The 17,891-nt window shown below is 51.7% G+C and overlaps 1 protein-coding gene across 5 annotated transcripts in view; it reads left to right on the plus strand.

Moving 5' to 3' along the window:
* The first annotated feature begins 8,038 nt into the window (after nt 1–8,038).
* The window catches only part of SOX13 (SRY-box transcription factor 13), a 45,005-nt gene continuing 35,152 nt past the window's right edge, over nt 8,039–17,891 (plus strand). For 2 of the 5 annotated variants that reach the window (XM_033410429.2, XM_033410430.2), the window contains exon 1: nt 8,043–8,661. The gene's annotated coding sequence lies outside the window, so the exon portion shown is untranslated. Of the gene's footprint in view, nt 8,662–17,891 lie in introns of all 5 variants that reach the window. The other 3 variants (XM_033410431.2, XM_033410432.2, XR_007471150.1) reach the window with 2 other exon arrangements.

Consider the following 17,891-nt stretch of genomic DNA (forward strand, 5'->3'; position numbering starts at 1 on the left):
AGTCTGATGGCATATGATGTGAGAAAGCTAGGCTCTTCCAACAGTTCTAATGTGCTATTACTATAAGCAAACCTGATATCTTCCGGGGAGAATTTTATCCCAAGGTCTCTTATATTACACAGATTAATTCTTATAGATGGGAGGAGCCAGCTTTGCAGCAAACTGGGCATCTATTGGGAATTGCTGGGAGGGTCAGCTCAAGGAGGTACAGCCTCCAGCCTCCTCAGCTTGGGGGCTGGGTTAGCATCCCAGCTCTCCCCTGAGGGCTGTGTTTCCAGCCTCGGCATTTAATAAGCTGAGAGAATTGAAAACAGTAAAATATGGAAGATAATACAACAGTCAATAAAAAGATAAACTAAGAAGAAATAAAAAGATGGTAAGACCAGTTCTACAAAAAGGCAGCAGGCAAAGTGATAATATGAACTAAAAACAAACCAAATAAACTAAAAAGAAATTAAAAGATGGAACAAAGACACGGTAAGGCAAAGGTTAGAAATAGTAGATGGAAAATAAAAAGATAATACAATAACAATAAATCTAGAAGATAAAATGAGATAAAAGAGTATAAAATATCTAGAAGAAAGAAAAAACAGAGATTAAAAATGACTGAGATAAGTAAAATCATTAAAACCAGAAAAATAAAAGACTAAAGGGATTAAAAACAATAAAATGTGTTAAACCGATACCAAAAGAAATAAAACATTTAAAAGACTGGTCTATGAGGGAAGAGAGTAATAGCTCAGTTTTGTTTCAAGTTAAAATAGTGCTGCAATGCAAGTGCAAAAGCCTTCCCCTTCATGCAGACACATTCTCTGAGTCCAGGCAGCCTCAAGGTTGTGCAGACCTCCCAACCCCTAAGCACCCATGGTTACTTGCTAGGGCTGGTCTAACAAAGTGCCACAGAGTGGGTGGCTTAAACAGCAGAAGTTTATTTTCTCACAGTTCTGGAGCCTAGAAGTCCACAATCAAGGTGTTGGCAGAGTTGGCTCCTTCTGAGGGCCACAAGGGAAGGATCTGTCTCAGCCCTCTCTCCCTGGCTTGGAGGTGGCCATCTTCTCCTTGTCTTTCCTCTGTGTGTGTCTGCATGCAAATTTCCTCTTCTTATAAAGACAACAGTCCTATTGGCTTAGGGCTCACCCTAATTACTCCAGTTTAACTTAATTGCCTCTGTAAAGACCCTGTCTCCAAATATGTCACATTCTGAAGTATTAAGAGCTAGGATATAGGAATCTGGGGAAGGGCCCATAATAGCATCCCTAAAAGGAGTTCCTGGGAGGATACCCTCCAGGCAGAGAGATAAGAGCAGAGAGCAGAACCTTTGACTTTTTGCCTAGTTTGGGGCCTCTGACGGAGCTGAATTTTTTTCTCCTTGATTTGGATTTCTGATTAATAGTCTTCATTTCACTTGAACCCACAGGGCAGTAAGGCTGAGCCCAAGAAGGATAAGACTGTGGAGTCCCTGACCCATTTTGTCTCATGACATTAGGGCTGCTGGGAGCAAGAAATGTCCTGGCAGCCAGTCTCCTGTGCCTAACGGAGAGGCCCACCCACAAGGCTGGGCTGGTGTGCCTAGCTTCTCCTGCCAAGACACTTCTGCTCTGGCTACAAACACCTTGTGATATCGAAGGTGCCTTCTAATTCCCTGCAAACCCACAGCAATGATCTCCAGCTGGGTTGTGGCGCTTGTACATCATTGTCTTCTGCCTTTTCCAAGCAGGGGAGCCTTGGAGAGCTGGGCACTGGAACACCCCACTCTTAGGAATGAGTGTTCTGTACTTGGTTTCTCTCTGAGGTGGAGCTCAGAACTGTGTGCAGTGGAGAGAAGCCTGGAAAATCCTTCTCTTGGGGAAGAGGAAGCCCTGACTCACAGATGACCTAGCCCAGATCACCTAGTTCAATCTCCTCCTTAATGGATGAGGAAATAGAAATCCAGGAAGGAAAGACTTGCTCCAGAGTGTTCTCTCCCTCCCCCCTCAACACGCACATTCACTGGGTGGGCAGGCAGAGCCCAGCCCCCAGGCTGCCTTCTGACAGGGCCAGCTTCCAGGGCCTTCAACCTGTGCAGCCATACATGCCCTGCGCTTGATTTAATGCTGCTATCGCCATCTTGAATTCTTAATACTTTGAAACAAAGATGCCACGTGTCATTTTGCAGTGGGCCCTGTAATTTGTGGCGGCCAGTCCTGCCCCTCGCCCCACTTCCCACTGTGTTCCGATGAGGAAGTAAGCACGAGCCACCCAAGCTCTTTTGGCCACGAGCTGTCGGGAACAGAGACTTTGGGTACAGTTCTTAGCACAAGATAAGCCCTTCAGAGAAGGAGGAGGAAGGGAGGACGCCTTTGCTTCAGGTCCAAGGCTGTCCCTCTGGCCTCGATTCCTCAGTGAGTCCTCACCTGGGGCACGAGCCTCAGTCACCCACCTCGAATCTGCAGCCTGCGGACTTGGCCTGTCCTAGCCCTGTTCTCTTCAAAATCCCCTCAGTCTCCCCGGCAGAAACCCAAGGGGGCGGGAGAGGGGAGGGATGAAAGGAAAGTGAAAGTATCAGCCTCTCTGGATGGCCCTTCTCCTCCTCCTCCTTCCTCCTCCCCCCCCGTTGCCATGGAGACCAGAACAAAGCCTCTCTTTCCCCTCTTTTCTGGATTGTTAATTGTCTTTACTCCATGGTGCCTTTGTTAATTGTTGCCAGTCCCTCCCAGGATGAGATCTAGGTCTCCTCAAGACAGGAAAGAGAGTTAAAAAAAAAAGTTAGGGGGTGGGGGTGGGGCAGTATAAGCCCCGGGGTGGGGTGGAAGTGAGGAGGGGAGGCTGCAGCAGGATTTTCTAAATTGCCCAGGCTTCTGGGAAGCGGACACCCTCTTTACCTCTTTCACTCCATCCCTCAATCAGCTGCCTTTTCAGGTGGGGCCCAATGGCCCCCCTCTGAAGGAAGGGATGGGAAAGAATAGAAAGAGAGAAGAAAAAAACAACCATTGTGTGTACGTGCACGTGTGTGCGTGTGTGTGCGTGCATGCGTGTGTGTGTGTGGCAGGTGCCCTCTCAGAGGGAGGTGGCTGTCCTTGCACTGCACCCATTCCAAGTTGACCATTGAGACATGTGGCCTGCTTTCTATCCCCAGCATTTAGGACTACTAGTAATTAAATTTACAGAGAGAATGCCTGCTAGTTCTGGAGGTGAGAATGACTACTCCAGCCCTCTTCCCCCTGCTCGATTCCCCATAGTAGCTACACATGTGAAGAATAGAGCAAAGATGTTTTAGAAGCACGCACGTGCATGTGTGTGTGTGCATGTGTTTGTATATGTAAAGGACTCAAGTCATCAGCACTAGTGCACTCAAGAGCACACGCACCGAGTGGGGTCCCTGTGTGTGCACACGTGCAATTGTGTTGCGGGGGGTAGTATGGGTTGAGACCTCTGTCCTTCATTGGGAGAAAGTCCTCCACTTGGGGGACGGGAGGCTGACTGTCACGTAAGAAGCAAAGAGCTGTTTCTACTTCTAGGGTCTAAGCTAGAATCTAGGCTGTTAAATAATACTCAAGTGTTAGTTTGTATGGTTCAGAGTCTAAGGACCCCATAAGAAGTGAAGCAGGGTGGTATAGTAGAAAAAGCATGAATTTGAGGGCCAGAAACCTGAATTCAAATGTCAACTCTTGCCCCTTCATTATGTGGTCTTGGAAACTTCCCTTCCTCTCTCTGAGTGTTATTTTCCTCATCTGTAAAGTGGAACTGTTCCCATCTTCACAGAGTTGTTGAGAGATTAAAGGAGATCACGTGGGACTTCCCTGGTGGTCCAGTGTCTAAGGCTCCACGCTTCCAACGCAGGGGCCCAGGTTCAAACCCTGGTCAGGAAACTAGATCCCATATGCATGCCACAACTAAGAGTTCTCATGCCACAACTGAAGATACCGCATGCCACAGTGAAGATCCCGCAAGCTACAACTAAGACCTGGTGCAGCCAAATAAATAAATAAATAAAAATTAGAAAAAGAAAAGGAGATCATACGTATAAAGTACCAGCCTTGGTACCTCTCCTTTCTGTCCACAAAGAGAGGACCAGAGGAGATGGTTCTGGGAGGCTGACTCCTTCCAGATCTTATATTCTCAGATTCCGATAGGCAAATTAAACGTTCTATGAATCCACCTGTTATCTTCCTGATCAGCTTCCATACTAATCAATACTGAGGGCAACTCTCTGGAAAAACTTGGGTTAAACTGAGTTAGAGGCCCACCAGCGTCAGCTGGAAGGGAGTGCCTTCTCTGAAAGCCGAGGCCCACCTGAGTGAATACTCCTGATTCACTCCTGACTCAAATGTCTGACTATAGGGACCTAGAAAGGCACTTCCTCGGTCAGTAGGAGGAAGAGCTGGTGCCCAGACAAGCTCTGCTAGGCTGGGCCTACCCTGACCTGACCCAAGCTACAAGCTCCCTCCTCTAGGCTGCACAGAGAAAATGGCCCGTGGAAGGTGCTGGTGGTCTTGCGGGGAAACAGGAAGGGCTTCAGGCAAAGCAGCCAGACAGGGATTTCCATGTGCTCTCAGCTCACTTCCTCTCCTGGAGCTTCTCTCCCAGGCCCTGCTCCTGTAACAGTGAGGAAAGCAATTCACAAGATTCTGTGAATTTAATCCTTGTATACTTCTCCAACATTCATTTGCATTTTATACTTTGTCTCTAACCTTGGAGGTTAAAGCAGTGTGGAGAACCTCAGCAGCCCCGAACACTGCAGCCCCCACCAGTGTCTCAGGAGCATGTTTGCCACCACACGAAGTGGATTGGAGACCACACTCCCTGAAGCCAGTCAAAGGCATTCCTTCAGCAAATTTATTTTGAGCATCTCCTATGGGCTCTGGAAATTAAATGGAAAGTAGAGCAGACAAGTTTCTTCCCTCACAGAGCCTACAGTCTAAAGTGGAAACAGAAAAGCACAAGAAAACAGAAAACCGATAAAATAACTAAATATCAATTGTTGTAAGTGATATGAAGGCGGCAAATGGGGCCTAGAAGAATAAAGGTGGGAGATGGGGGTAGGGGATGATTGTAGGTGGGGAAGGAGGAAAGATGAAGGAAAGGACATTTGTGTTGAGAGCAGAGAACGAAATGGAGCCACTCTGGGAAGGGCAGGGTTTGGGGAGGCACTTTCCAGGTAGAGAGATATTTATAGGGTTTGAGGTCTGGTTTAAGGCTGATACTTTACTATGGGGATTGGGCAAATTTTGTGAGATAACCATTCAGGATTGAAGGACACAGCAAGGGGAGGGTCTTGAAAAATAAACAATTGTTTGATAAGCTAGTGGTTTGCCAGGTTAAACAAACTATTGTCCTGAGAAGGGGGCTATTTGAGCAGTCTATTGTTCAGATAAATTGATTTTCAGGAAGTTCCTGAGGCAAATAATGAAGTTACTTACTGGTTTACAGTCTTATCTTCCCGGGCAAGAAATTTCTGGAACAAATATTAAAGTCACATCAATGTAAGCAGCCTTAGTTAAATTATGTGGCTGCAAGGAGTCTCAGTTCTCAGAAGCAGCAAGGCTGTGGTAGTCTAGTTGAGATGACGATGGCCTGGGCTAGGGTGGGGACAGTGAAGACAAAGAAGTAGATGGATTGGAATATATTTTTGGAGACAGATCAACAGCACTCACTAAGTAGATTAGATCAGAAAGAAGGAATCAAAGATGACTCCTAGGTTTTAGGTTCAAGCCACTGGGTAGGTGGTACGATTTGCTGAGATGGGAAAGATGGTACAGGGTATAAAACAGGCTTAGGGGGGTGGTTATAGGCTCAATTCTGAACATGTTAGGTTTAGGATGTCTGTGAGTCCTTGGGTAGAAATGTCAAGTGTATGGTTGGATACATGGAGTCCTGGAGACTTAAATAAAAAATTGGGAGAAACATCAGTGCCTCATTTGTATTTAAAGTAATGGAAACAGTTAAAATTTCACCCAGGGAGAGAAAGTAGAGAGAAAGGAAAATGGGGTACAGGAGAGCCCACAGGACACACCCACCTGGAGACAACGGTGGAGGAATAAATATAAACAAGGGAGGCTGAGAAAGGGCAACCAGCGAGGTCGGAAGAAATTCAGGAGAGTGTGGAATCCTGAAGTGTTTTAAGGAGGGAGTGGTTAAATGTGTAAGTTTGATTGGTGTTCCCAGGAAATAGTGTTGTAGTATAGAAAGACCTAGAATCTTCAGAGTCAAATCACTTCCTCCCATCACTTACTGGCTATGACTCTGAGCTTCATTTTTCTTACCTAAATGGGGATAATGATACCACCCTCACAGAGTTGGGATAAGGTACAAATAGATGTTATATATGAAAATAGTACTGTGCCTAAGACACAGTAGGCAGGTACTATAAAGATCCCAATTCAAGTGGCAGTGATTGGGAAGGGTGCACACCAATGAAGTAAGATACAGTGGGCGGGGATATTGGAGAGCGGAAAGCCCACTTGCCACCTCTCCTTTCTTCCTGTCTCAATTTGCCACAGCTAAGGATAGCTACAAGGAGGGATCCATAATGAGACTGCCCATTGAAGCTGATCAGGGGCCAGAGAAAACAGCCTGACATATGGAAAACACAGGTATGCTGGCTGGGAGGAGGAAAGGCTTGGTGGTACCTGGCTTCATAGTTTCTGAAAGGGCTTCATCCACAGTCGTCCAAAAGCCTGACTCTGAAGAGTTAATGTTGATTTCCCTCGCCTCCTTACCCCCACCTGTTTCTTCCTTTCCATCTTCCTTACCCCCAGCTCAGGCCCACATTATTTTTACCCTGGTTACCGCCATTGTCTGGTCACTGGCCTCCCTGCCTTCAGTTAGACTGATCTCATCAGAGGCCCTGCTTAGAATTCCTCAGTGACTGATTGATTCCCTTCAATCAACCAATTGATTGACAAATATTTATCAAGGATCTGCTCTTTGCCAAGACCTGGCTAAACACAAGGGAGCCGGAGAGACACATCCCTTCCCTTGTGGTGCTTACTGGGGAGTCAGACAAATGAACAGTTACCATATACTATCTATGACTGGGGGGCTTCCCGAGCCCATACATAGGTGAGGTACCTGACGCAGATTTGGCCATCAAGAGAGGCTCTGGAAGAGTATATATCTGGGCTGAGACCTAAAAGATGAATAAGACAACTTAGCCAAGGAAGGTGGTGGGGAATGATGAAATCCAAAGCCTCAGGAAGTCTTAGAGCCTGGCTGACCATCACCTGCTGAGATGCTGGCCACCTGCACTGTGGGCACAGTGTTATTTGCAGATCCAGGATTGCCACGCCTTTAATCTGCCCTACTTTCCAAGATGCAGTTCAGATGACACCTCTCCCAAGAAGACTCTGATCTCTGTCCCAGACGCTAGTGCTCTCGATGGTCTCCACGCCCCATGTGCCTGGCTGATCTCAGCACTCTTCCACTTCACTGTAATCATGTGTTCACTACCTGTCTCCTTCCAGAAAGGGCAGGGCATTTCTCATTCATCCTGGTGTCCCCAGCACTCATTTGGGCCAGGCATAGCCATTTAATAAATACATTGATTTAAAGGAATCCCACCCCCCCACCCCCTGCCATATCGAACAGGTCAGGGAAAACAATAAAAGACTTGAGAGAGTGCAAAATGACAGGACTAGGGAGTGGTCTGACACATCAGGAAGCAGTCTAGCTGCAGGTGGGATCAGGTTCCTAAGGGAGGTTCTGAAACGGTTTTTAAGAAACCCTAAATCCAGGTTATCTGTCTGGAGGGGTTAGGAGACTGGGAGTTGGATTGACAACTTCTTGGGTCTTGCTCTAAGGAGCGAAGATCCTCTATAACGACCTCATACCTGGGCAGTGAGAGTGGGCAGAATACACCTCTTTCTTCTATTCCTTCCATCCCCTCACTCCACTTCCACCCATCTCCGCCGCCCAGGAACCTCAGCTCTTTCCTTTCCAACAGAGGATTCCGGCTGTTGATGCCTGGAGGGACCTGGCTGCAGGGAGGAGGAGGGAACTCTCTGTCCCTCCCTCCTTCTCCATCTCCCCACCCTTCCTCCCTCCTCCTCCCTCCTCCTCCCCCGGCCCGCTCTCTGTCTCCCTCCCTCTTTCTCCTCTGAGGCTGTGGAGTCGCCTCGCAGCAGCGAGCAACGAGCGCCCTGCTCCCAGTCCCGGCTTGGAACTTAACTGTATGAGTGCGGGTCCTGGAACCCCGGCCCCGGAGCTGCGAGTCCGGGTCTGAACCTGGGGCGCAGCGGTCAGCCTCCGACGCCCTGATTTGGGACCGAGCCGAGGCTCTGAGCGCGGAGCGGGAGAGCCGGGCGGGCCGGCGCAGCAACCGGCGAGTCAGGGAGCAGTACCGCGGAAGGCAGGGAGACGGCCGCGAGCTGAGGGCAGAGGGCAAAGTGCAGAGAGCGACCTGGCTCGGCGGAGGGCGCCGCCCGGCCGGAACGGAGCTCTCCGCCCCGGACGGCGGCCAGTAGTAGGGTGCGGACCCGGGGTCGCCACGAGTCCCGAGCGACTCCCCGGCCGACGGCTGGGGGCGTGCCTCCTCCCAGCCCAGCCGCCCCAGCCCAGCGCGCCCGTTCGTAGCGTCGCCGGGGCATGTGAGCGGGAAGCCCAGGCTGCCAGCCGCGAGGACCCGGACGGAGGAGTAGCAGGAGCGCGGAGCCGAGAGCCGCGAGCCCAGCGCCCGGCTGAGTAGTAAGTGCGCCCCCTCCGTGCCCAGAGCGCGCCGCCGCGCCCCCCTCTCCAGCCCTCCGAAGTTTTGACACTCGCGACCTCGCGTTTCTGGGCACACGCCGGCTCTCTTCTCTGCGAGTTTCCATCCTTTGCAAAGTTTTTTAAAAAGGAGCGGACCCCCACCTACCCCTCACTACTCCGGCGGTGGCGTCTGTTCGCGGGCAGACCCGGCTCCTTGTGGAGAGAGGTGGCAGCCTGGTAAGGCCGTGGGTGTCTGTTTCTGTGTGCGCACCACAGGAGCCGGGCTTGGGGTGCCCCCACCCCGCCACGGCCGCTTCTCGCCCACCGGCCGGGGGCACTAGGTCTTTCTCACCAGCCCGTCTGTGCGCCCAGTTCAAGGATTTCCCAGCGGGAAGCCGAGGCGACCAGTGCGCGTCCGGCTTGGGGCTCCGGTGCCCGCACCGAGGCGCAGATCTACCCCTGTCCTGGTTGTGTGGGGTGCCGGGGGCCAGCCACGCAGCCCCTCGCACCCTTCCAGGTTCGCTTCCCAGCGGACCAGCCGGGCGCTGCATCCTGTTTGTTTTCTGCTCCGGCTGCTCCAGTTTCACCCCCCTCTCTCTTCCCACCCTAGCCTTCTTCTTACCACCCCTCCACCTCCTGCCTTTGGATGTCGGAGGTGAATCTTTTCATCCCTGTCTCTGTGCAAAAGCAAATGTGCCTGGGGGTAGGGAGGTACGGAGGTGGGAAGGGGGGCTAGTCGCTCTGTTACCAGCGGCTCGCCATTGTTTTCCCACCCCGCGCGTTCTGTGCGTAAACACACACACACACACACGTACACACACACACACACACATACATGTACACACACACGTGCGCGCCGGCTGCTTCCAGTCCCCAGACGCGCAGGGATCGCCCGCGGGATTCTCCCATCTGCCCGCCTGGTCTTCCAGCCTGGAGGTGCTCCATTACTTAACTGGAGCTGGGGAGGGCAAGAGACGTGGGGGTTGCCGGAGAGTCACGGGCGGAGCCGCGAGCTGGGCCTGGGCGGGAAGTGAATTTTGAACTTCAGCCCTGGACCTTTCCGGGAGGACCCCGAGCGCACGAGCGGCGGCCTCCAGCCCTGGAGGGCCGACGGCAGCTGCAAGGACTCCAGCGGCGCTCTTGGCAGCCGCCTCCGTGACAAGGGCTAGGAGGAAGCCGAGGAGTTTTCCTGGGAAGTTTGCTTTGACTCTGGGAATTTCCGGGCAGGGCGCCTTGGCGCTGGCGCTTGAAGGGGTCTGGCGAAAAGACAGCAAGAGAAGATGCTGCTGCTCTGGGCGGAGTTTCCAGAGACCCTGCTTTCTACTGTGCGCCCTTGGGGAGTGGCGCTCGAGATGCTGGGGTTCAGCATACTTTGGTCCTAATTTCCCGTCTATGGACAGTGTGAGCTTGGGCGAGTCCCTTAACTTTTCTAGATTTTCCCCTATGCAAAATGGTCAGAGTTAATGCACACATCTTTGAAACTGGCATCTAATGATCAGTTGAGGGATACTGGTTTGGAAGGTATGAATGCCAGGATGGTAGTTGGACCATTGTAAGCCTAGCTTAGAGGTTAAGAGACAGGGCTCTGGAGTTGGATCCCAGATACTGCCACTGGAGACATGGTCTTGAGAAGTTTAATCTTACTGCTCTGTATCTGCTTGCTCATCTGTAAAATGGGTTTAATATGAACAGTACTCACTTCGTGGGGTTGTCTTAATAAAGTGAAGCTCATACAACAGTACCTGGCACATAGTAAGTGCTGGAGAAATGTGACCTGTTATTGCCATTATCACTTAACTGACTTTGTACAGACCCCAGAAGAGCATTTTGGGGTTGTGCTCATTTAATCACTTATAATAATTGTCCGCTTTTGGGAAGGAAGAAACCTCACACTTCTTCCCACCCTTTCCTGATTTGAGCACCTCCCTACTCCTTGCCTAGTTCCACCTTGTGAAGTCGTTTTTTTTTTCTTTTTCTCCTTCCTCTCCTTCCCTCCCTCCCTCCCTTTACAACTTTTGTGAAAGGCATTTTATTCCCTCCTTTTCCTCATTCTTAAAAATAAATCTTGGCCCAACTGTAGTGTTCTCAGTGGAAATCAGGCCCCAGGAAGGAAGCATATCCCCAAGAGTGTCCTGACCTGGGCTGCTGGCTCAGGATTGGATGCGCATTTGTGTCTCTGGGGCTGACAGGAGCCCCAGTGTCTGCAGCCCTGGGGAAGAATCAGGTGGGATGGGCTGAGGATGTTCCAGGGGGAGCTCTGCTCCCGAGGTGGCATAGGTGGCATCTGTGTTGCCTGCTGCGGGGCTCACTTGGGAACCTGGAATATCCCAGCTGCCTGGGCAGACTGGATGTGGGATTTGGGGTAAGTAAGGGGCAGAAGTTTCACCTTCAACTTTCAACTTGCAGTTGGAGTGTTTACTAGGAATTTGGGTTTGTCACAAGCTTCTTGTCTGATTCTGGACCCTGCAAATGCACAACACAAGTAAGGGGTAAGCTGTGTGACAGTGAGGAAGAAGAGCAGGCAGCTGCTGCCCACCTACAGTGCCTTGGACAATGGACTCCTCTCTCTCTCTTCTCTGACCCTCTAACCCCATCACCAGTCATGGGAGAGGATGGCCAGGAGATTGGTTCTTGGAGCTTGGAGATCCTGCAGGTAGGCTCTCAGTGATGAGAACCAGCATTGCAGTCACCCTCATTCATCCCTTTAACAGAAATTTGTTGAGCTCCTATTATGTGCCAGACCCTGTGCTAGGCAGCAGGGCTTCAAGGGTGACCAAGACAGGTAGTGTGCCTGCCTTCAGAGAGCCTTCTTTCTAGAGGGAGGAGACCGGCAATAAATAACTTGAAATAAGTAACCAAGACAATATTAGATCCTGTGTGATTTTCAGAAATATGACACGGTGATGTGATAGACAGTGTATGTGTGGGGACAGGCAGGGGAGGTCCTAGATGGTGAGGCCAGTGAAACCTGCCCTGGAGAGAGACTAGCTCAGTCCAGGCCTGAAGGGTGAGAAGGAGCCAGCTGCAACAAAGACCTGAAGGAAGGGGATTCCAGACAGAGGGAACAGCAAAAGAAAAATCCCCGCAGCCAGAACAGGGTTGGCAGTAACAGTGGGGCTGGAGAGGGAGACTGGAGAAGCCAGGAGGGCCAGAGCCTGGTCACACGGGACCTGGTTAGGAGCCTGGATTTTACGGCCAGGGCCATGGGAAGCCATTGGAGAGTTTTAAGGAGGGGAGTGACGTGATCTGCTTTATGATTTTAAGAGATTATTTGGTACAGAAGAAAAAAACCCAGCTTATTTGGTAATCAGAGTTGCCCCAGGGGAGGGAAATGGTGGCTGAGGGATGGGATGAAGGAAAGATGGTGTTTTCAATGTAGACTCTTTGTCCTTTCCAAATGTAGTACCATGTGCATGTATCAACTATGCAAAAAAAAAAAAACAAACCCAAACCAGAAAGCATAGTTAAAAAAGAATAGCTTAAGCCTGGAAAATGTATATAATAAAAAGTTTTTTAAAAAATCTAAAACTGGGCTTCCCTGGTGGCGCAGTGGTTGAGAGTCTGCCTGCCGATGCAGGGGACACGGGTTCGTGCCCCGGTCCGGGAAGATCCCACATGCCGCGGAGCGGCTAGACCCGTGAGCCATGGCCGCTGAGCCTGCGCGTCCGGAGCCTGTGCTCCGCAATGGGAGAGGCCGCAACAGTGAGAGACCCGCGTACCGCAAAAAAAAAAAAAAAAAAAAAAAATCTAAAACTGTTATCATAGTACCAATTTTGTAAAGATAATGATATGTACATGCACGTCCATCACGCACCTACACAGGTGGAAGACTCGATGGCTGCCTCAGTGTTTACAGAGGTTAATTCTGGACACTGGATGTATGGGGGATTTTTTTTTTCTCCTTTATCTTCTGTTGATTTTTCCAATCTTCTTCAATTGTCATGAATTACTTTTATAAGTGGGGAAAGATGTGGAAAAGAGACATCACTCCGGCTACTACATAAAGAATAGTTTGAAGGGGAGCAGGAATGGAAGAAGAGAGGCTGGTTAGGAGGCTGATTTGAGTTGAGATGATGACTTGGATAAGGCGGGCCAATGGGAGATCATTCTGGAGGTAGAGCCAGTGGGTCTCACTAGCACACCGTTGCCTAACACGATGCACTGCTCTTGCCTAGAGAGGGCATTCCACCCCCAGCTCAGATTTTGTAGTCAGGAATGCTGGGATCAGTAATGGTGACAGACAATTTCCAGTGCTGCCTTGGCTTTGGAAATGTCTTGAGTTTTATCCACATCCTTATTTCCATCTTTCCTCCTAATAGGGAGAGCCCCATCCTGAACATTTTGCTACTATGATAATTGGCAGATTCAGGGCAACATGATAGATACAATATGAAGGATTTAGAGCCAGGAGAGATGTTCATCACATAACATCTCTGAGCCTCCATTTCCCCATCTATGAAATGGGGCAACAGCAATACTTATCTCAGAATTTGGGAGGCTCACGTCTGATTAAGTCTGCAGCAGTGCTCCATGAATGATAAGGGTCTGGGTTTGCTGTTGCCAGACAAGTGTTTGCTTGAGCGAGGCCTGCTCCTCCAGAGGATCTAGGTGTTCCTGTCCTTGAGGGCCTGACACCTGATTCTACACAGGTTTTCTCTTCTCTGGGGGTGCCTTTTGAGATTGGCCCCTATTGGGCAGCTCCCTGAGTAGGTCACCAGGAAGCTGATGCCACTGGAAAAAGTGGAATTCAAATGCAGCTGTGCCTGCACGCCCCCTTCCCCAGCCTTATTCAGGGGTGAAGCTGAGTGTTTGAAAAGGGCTCTGTGCTGGGAAGGCCTGGCCAGGCCCACAGTAAATCGTGCTTTGAATGGGAATTATTTTTGTGCTCTGTGTTTGCTTAAGAGGGCTCACTCCTGCCTGAACTCGCTGCAGTCCTCACCCTTTGCTAGTCCTCTTCCTGGAACCTGGATATGTTAGCCAGGAAGGCTGTAACAGTGCCTGTCACCACGCGGGGGACCAGGACCCATGGAGGGTTGCTTTCATATCTCCTGTCATCTCCCTCTCTCCCCACTCCCAAGCAGGAAGGCATGCCCTGGATGGGGTTCTTTGGCTGGGTGACAAAGAACCCCTTCTTTGGGTGACTGCCCCTTCCTTGGTCCTCCTTCCAGCTCCTTGGGAAGACTCAGTTAGGAGATTTGTTGCAGGCCGTCTCAGCAGGGCCACCTTCAGCCTCTGCCAGCTTCTCTGATCAGGAGTGACTCTGTTCCTTTTAAAAATTCAAATACTTTCTCTAAGAAGCAGTGATATGGTAATTCCCTCCTAAGAGAGGGGTGGAGTAGGGTGGATGGGGCATTCACTTCCGCTTGAGTGCCTGTTACATCCATGGGCCTAGCCAGAGAGCCCTGAGACTGGACCTGCTCAAGCCTTATGATGGTGAAGGCCCTTGTGGCTCTCCTAGGAGCAGGTTTCTGTCCAGAGTGACAGTGGTCAGAACTCTGAGAGGCTGTGAGGTGAGGAGGAAGTGGCTGGGGTTTCCCCTGCCTGCTCCCACGGTTGTCAGTGGGTGAATCCAAGGCCTGGGCATGGCTCAGGATGTGCTATATGTGGCCCAGCATCTCAGAGTGTGCACATGAGGGCAAGACAGGAGAGCAGCAGGGACCGAGATTTGTACCCAAAGGTTGAAGATGCCAGCCAGGGGTGTTTTTATGGGGGAGGGGTGTGTTGGGGGGTAGAGGAGAGAAAGGAAGAAGTGGGGACAGTGTCTCTAGCTGCCGCCTTTTTTCTTAAATAGCATGATTACCCAGGCTCATTCGGTCACTCAGGGAAGCCTGACACATGTCATCAAATCTGAATTCAGTTCTCTTGATACACACAACAGACTCCCCTCCCCTCATCAGTGGCCTTAGCATTTAAATGGCCTTGGCACAAAGCCCCATAAGCAGCCCTAGGGATTGTGGCCAGGTTGGGGGGGAGGGTTTAGTGTTACGCCCCATCTTGTCCCTCTGTGTCTTCTGGGGACATGTCCGAGGTAGAGTGTCAGTGTTTTGGCTTGAAGGGAAGGGGCCACAGATGGGGCAGAAACACTCAGGCTCCGTTCTCCCCTGGTGGTTTGGGTCTGTAATCCCTGCCAGGCCTGGAGCTCCCTGGGGGATTCGCCCCAGAGGAGGCCAGACTGTTCTCCTCCCCTCAGCCTTACCTCCCCCAGTCCCCACCCCCTGCTTGACTCAGAATGGAATGTGCAGCCTGTGGAACAGGATGGGGTGGGAACTAGTTCCCAGAGGGCCTTGGTCCCCATCCCCTCCCCTCCCCCCACAAAGTGGGTAGGCGCCTCAGGGCTGGGTCCTGCTCCTGCAGGGCTGGAGGTGCCCCGCTCCAATCGCAGGCCCTGTGCTGAGTGAGGGCAGAGGCGGGTACCACGGGGACCCAGGTCCAGGCATCTGAAGGAGCAGCCAGGGTGGGGGCATTTCTTTACAAGTCCAAGACGTTGGTGGGTGGCCAGTGAGAGTCCAGGGGTATAGCAAGCCAAGCAGACCCGTCCGCAGCTCTGGTAGCTGGGGGTGGCCTACCCCAGACCTCCACCCTCTGTTGACTTCTGTTTTAATTGCGGCTTATATTTTCTAATTCCTATTTTCTGTAGTTTCCAAAAGTAGTATAACAATGTGTATTACTTTTGTAATCAGGATGGAAGGGATTTAAAATATATGTAGAATTGCCAGACAGGGAAACAGACAAAGTAGTCAGTGTTTCTTCTCTGGAAGACTGGGAGTCAAGGCTTGACCAAACAGTAGAATATTCTGCAGAAAGAGGGGTCCCTGGCAGGAGGGGCAATAGTTGGAATATGATAAGAAGGCCTGTGACACTGGACTGATACCTTTTCAGGACGACCATTGAGTAGGCCTGTGGATCCCCCCGGTGGGCTCTGGGAGGGGGGCTCTGGGCTGAGGTGGGCTGTCCAGGGACTGGGCCCAGAGGCCTCCTACATTGGCTCTGGCACCTGGGGGGAGGCAGGAAGGGGAGTGAGCTTTGGTTTAAGCTGCCCTCACACTGACTCAAAACAATTAACTCCTGCCTGGCCACACAAGACAGGTCCGGTGCAGCCCAGAGTGGAGGGTGAGGAGTTTCCTGTCTCAGTGTGAGGTGTGAAGCTCTGGAAACCTTGCTCCTACTGAAACACAGCCCTACTGAAGGAGCCTAAAGTCATTCACCCATTCCTGTGAGGCTTTGGTTCCTGGCTTGTCCCTCAAAGGGTGGGGTGGGGTGGGGGGGTGAGGAGGGAAGGACGAATAAAAGGTTATTGGGGAGGGACTGGAAGGAAGCCTGTGTGCAGGTACAACCAGGCTGTCCGAGGCCAGTGGGGAGAGGAGAGTGGGGAGTGAACAGGGAGCTGTTGAAAGCAGAGGGGAGGGGCCCCTCCAGCCCCTGACATTTCTCTGGCTGCCTGGCTCCCCTCTCCGTGGCCGGTGGAGAGGGAGGGTATATGCGTGTAAGTGTGTGTAAGTGGCCAGGTGGGACCTACACCCTGAAGACCTTGGTCAGCCCCTGCTGGACCCCAGGGGACAAGGCTGTGCCTCTAAGAGCCCCCAGGGGACAGTGGGGACATTAGACCAATGTCAGGAAGGCAAGGGGAGAGCGGACTGGGAGGCAGAGAGAGAGCCTGGCCGGGGCGCTGCTGAGGAGGCCCGCAGAGCAGAGCGAGGCCTCCTTTCATCCCTCCTCCCTGAGCTTCAGTTCTCCAGAGCCTCTGGTGCCTCACACAGATTGGGGGTTCAATTCCAGTCCACCTGGTGAGGGCGGGGCAGTGGGTGATCACCCTCCACCCTCCTTTCCCTCTCTACAGAGATGCAGTCTCCTCCCACTGTGTCATTGTGAGCATGGGACTGCAGTCACCCGCCCCACACCGAGCCGGGGTGAGGGTGGAGTGGGTCTGGGAAGAGCTCTGGAGACTCAGTGGGGTCCTCTAGCTGGGGCTGGTGGGGCAGGGAGCAGGAGGCCTCTCCTCTTAGTCCGGGTGAAGGGCTCAGCTGTCACAGGTACCGGAGCCAGGAAACAGGGCAGAGAACAGAGAAAGGGGATCTGTCACATCTTGCCTGGGGTAGAGGTAGGTAGCAGAAGAGCTTTCTCTTTGGTATTTGAGGAAGTCAAGGGATGAACGTGACTGTCAGGTTGGAATAAGTATACAAGTCTGGGTGAATGGGGTTCTTGGAGTTGTGCAGTGCACAGTCTGCACAGCTGTACATGCTGGCCCTTTTGGAACTGGTTCAGAGCATCGGGTCCCTGTGGTTTTCACAAACTGAGTTCTTTTCTCTTTTACCAGCTCTGCCTGGCCTTAGGTCCATATTCCTCAGCATGAGACCCCCAATTTGGAGGTGATTTTTGGCCGTTTGTTACCCCTTTCTAGGTGTTGATTGACGTGGATTTTGGGGAACCAGAACTGAGGAGCGGGCTTGTGTGTGAGCGAGGGTATGGGTGCGTTGGGCAGTTTAGAGAGGGTCTGGAGAGTTTGACCACCCTCCTTGTGGAGTCAGAGTCCTGTTTGGATAACTGGCCACAGGTGCAGCGAACCTCCTGACTCCTGAGTGAAGGCTCGCTGGGTTTAGGAGTTCTCAGATGGGGCAGGCAGGTGCGGAGGAGGGCAGGGTCCTGCCTCCCCCGACGGTGACCCCTCCTCCAGGCGCCTTTGCTGGCCTGCGACCCACTGGGTCTTCTTTATGTCCCTGCCTTCCTCTCTCCCCCTCCCATCATCAAACTCACTCATCCCTTGTCCTTCAAGATCCTGCTCTTTGATCTCTGAAGAGGTGACTGGCTAATCGGATTTACCAATCTAAATTCATGTGCTGGTGGCAAGTTAACAGGTAACTCTTGAAGCTCTTTTAACTGGCCACCAGGCCTTATCAATCCAAGGGGGGACTGTCAAAGTGGGAACCTGGGGTGGAGGTGGGGTAGGTGTTTGGGCCTGAGGGGGCTGTTCCATTGCCCATCCGCTCAGCAGGTAGGAGGGGAGCGCCTGCCTCCAAGCTGTGCTCTGTACGCTGGAGCTGAGAGACCAGTGCAGCCCTTACACGGTTTTGAGGAAGATAAGGATTAGATATTCACTGACAAAAGTGAAGGTAGGGAGGTGTGGGGGAGGGCTGTGGAGCATCAAAGCATCAGGGAGGGGCACCACAACCGCATTTGGGCCATCAGGGGAGGCTCCCTGTAAGAGGAAACAGAATGACCTGGAGGGTGAGGAG

The sequence above is a fragment of the Orcinus orca genome, chromosome 1 (genome assembly GCF_937001465.1).
Source record: "Orcinus orca chromosome 1, mOrcOrc1.1, whole genome shotgun sequence".
NCBI lineage: Eukaryota > Metazoa > Chordata > Mammalia > Artiodactyla > Delphinidae > Orcinus > Orcinus orca.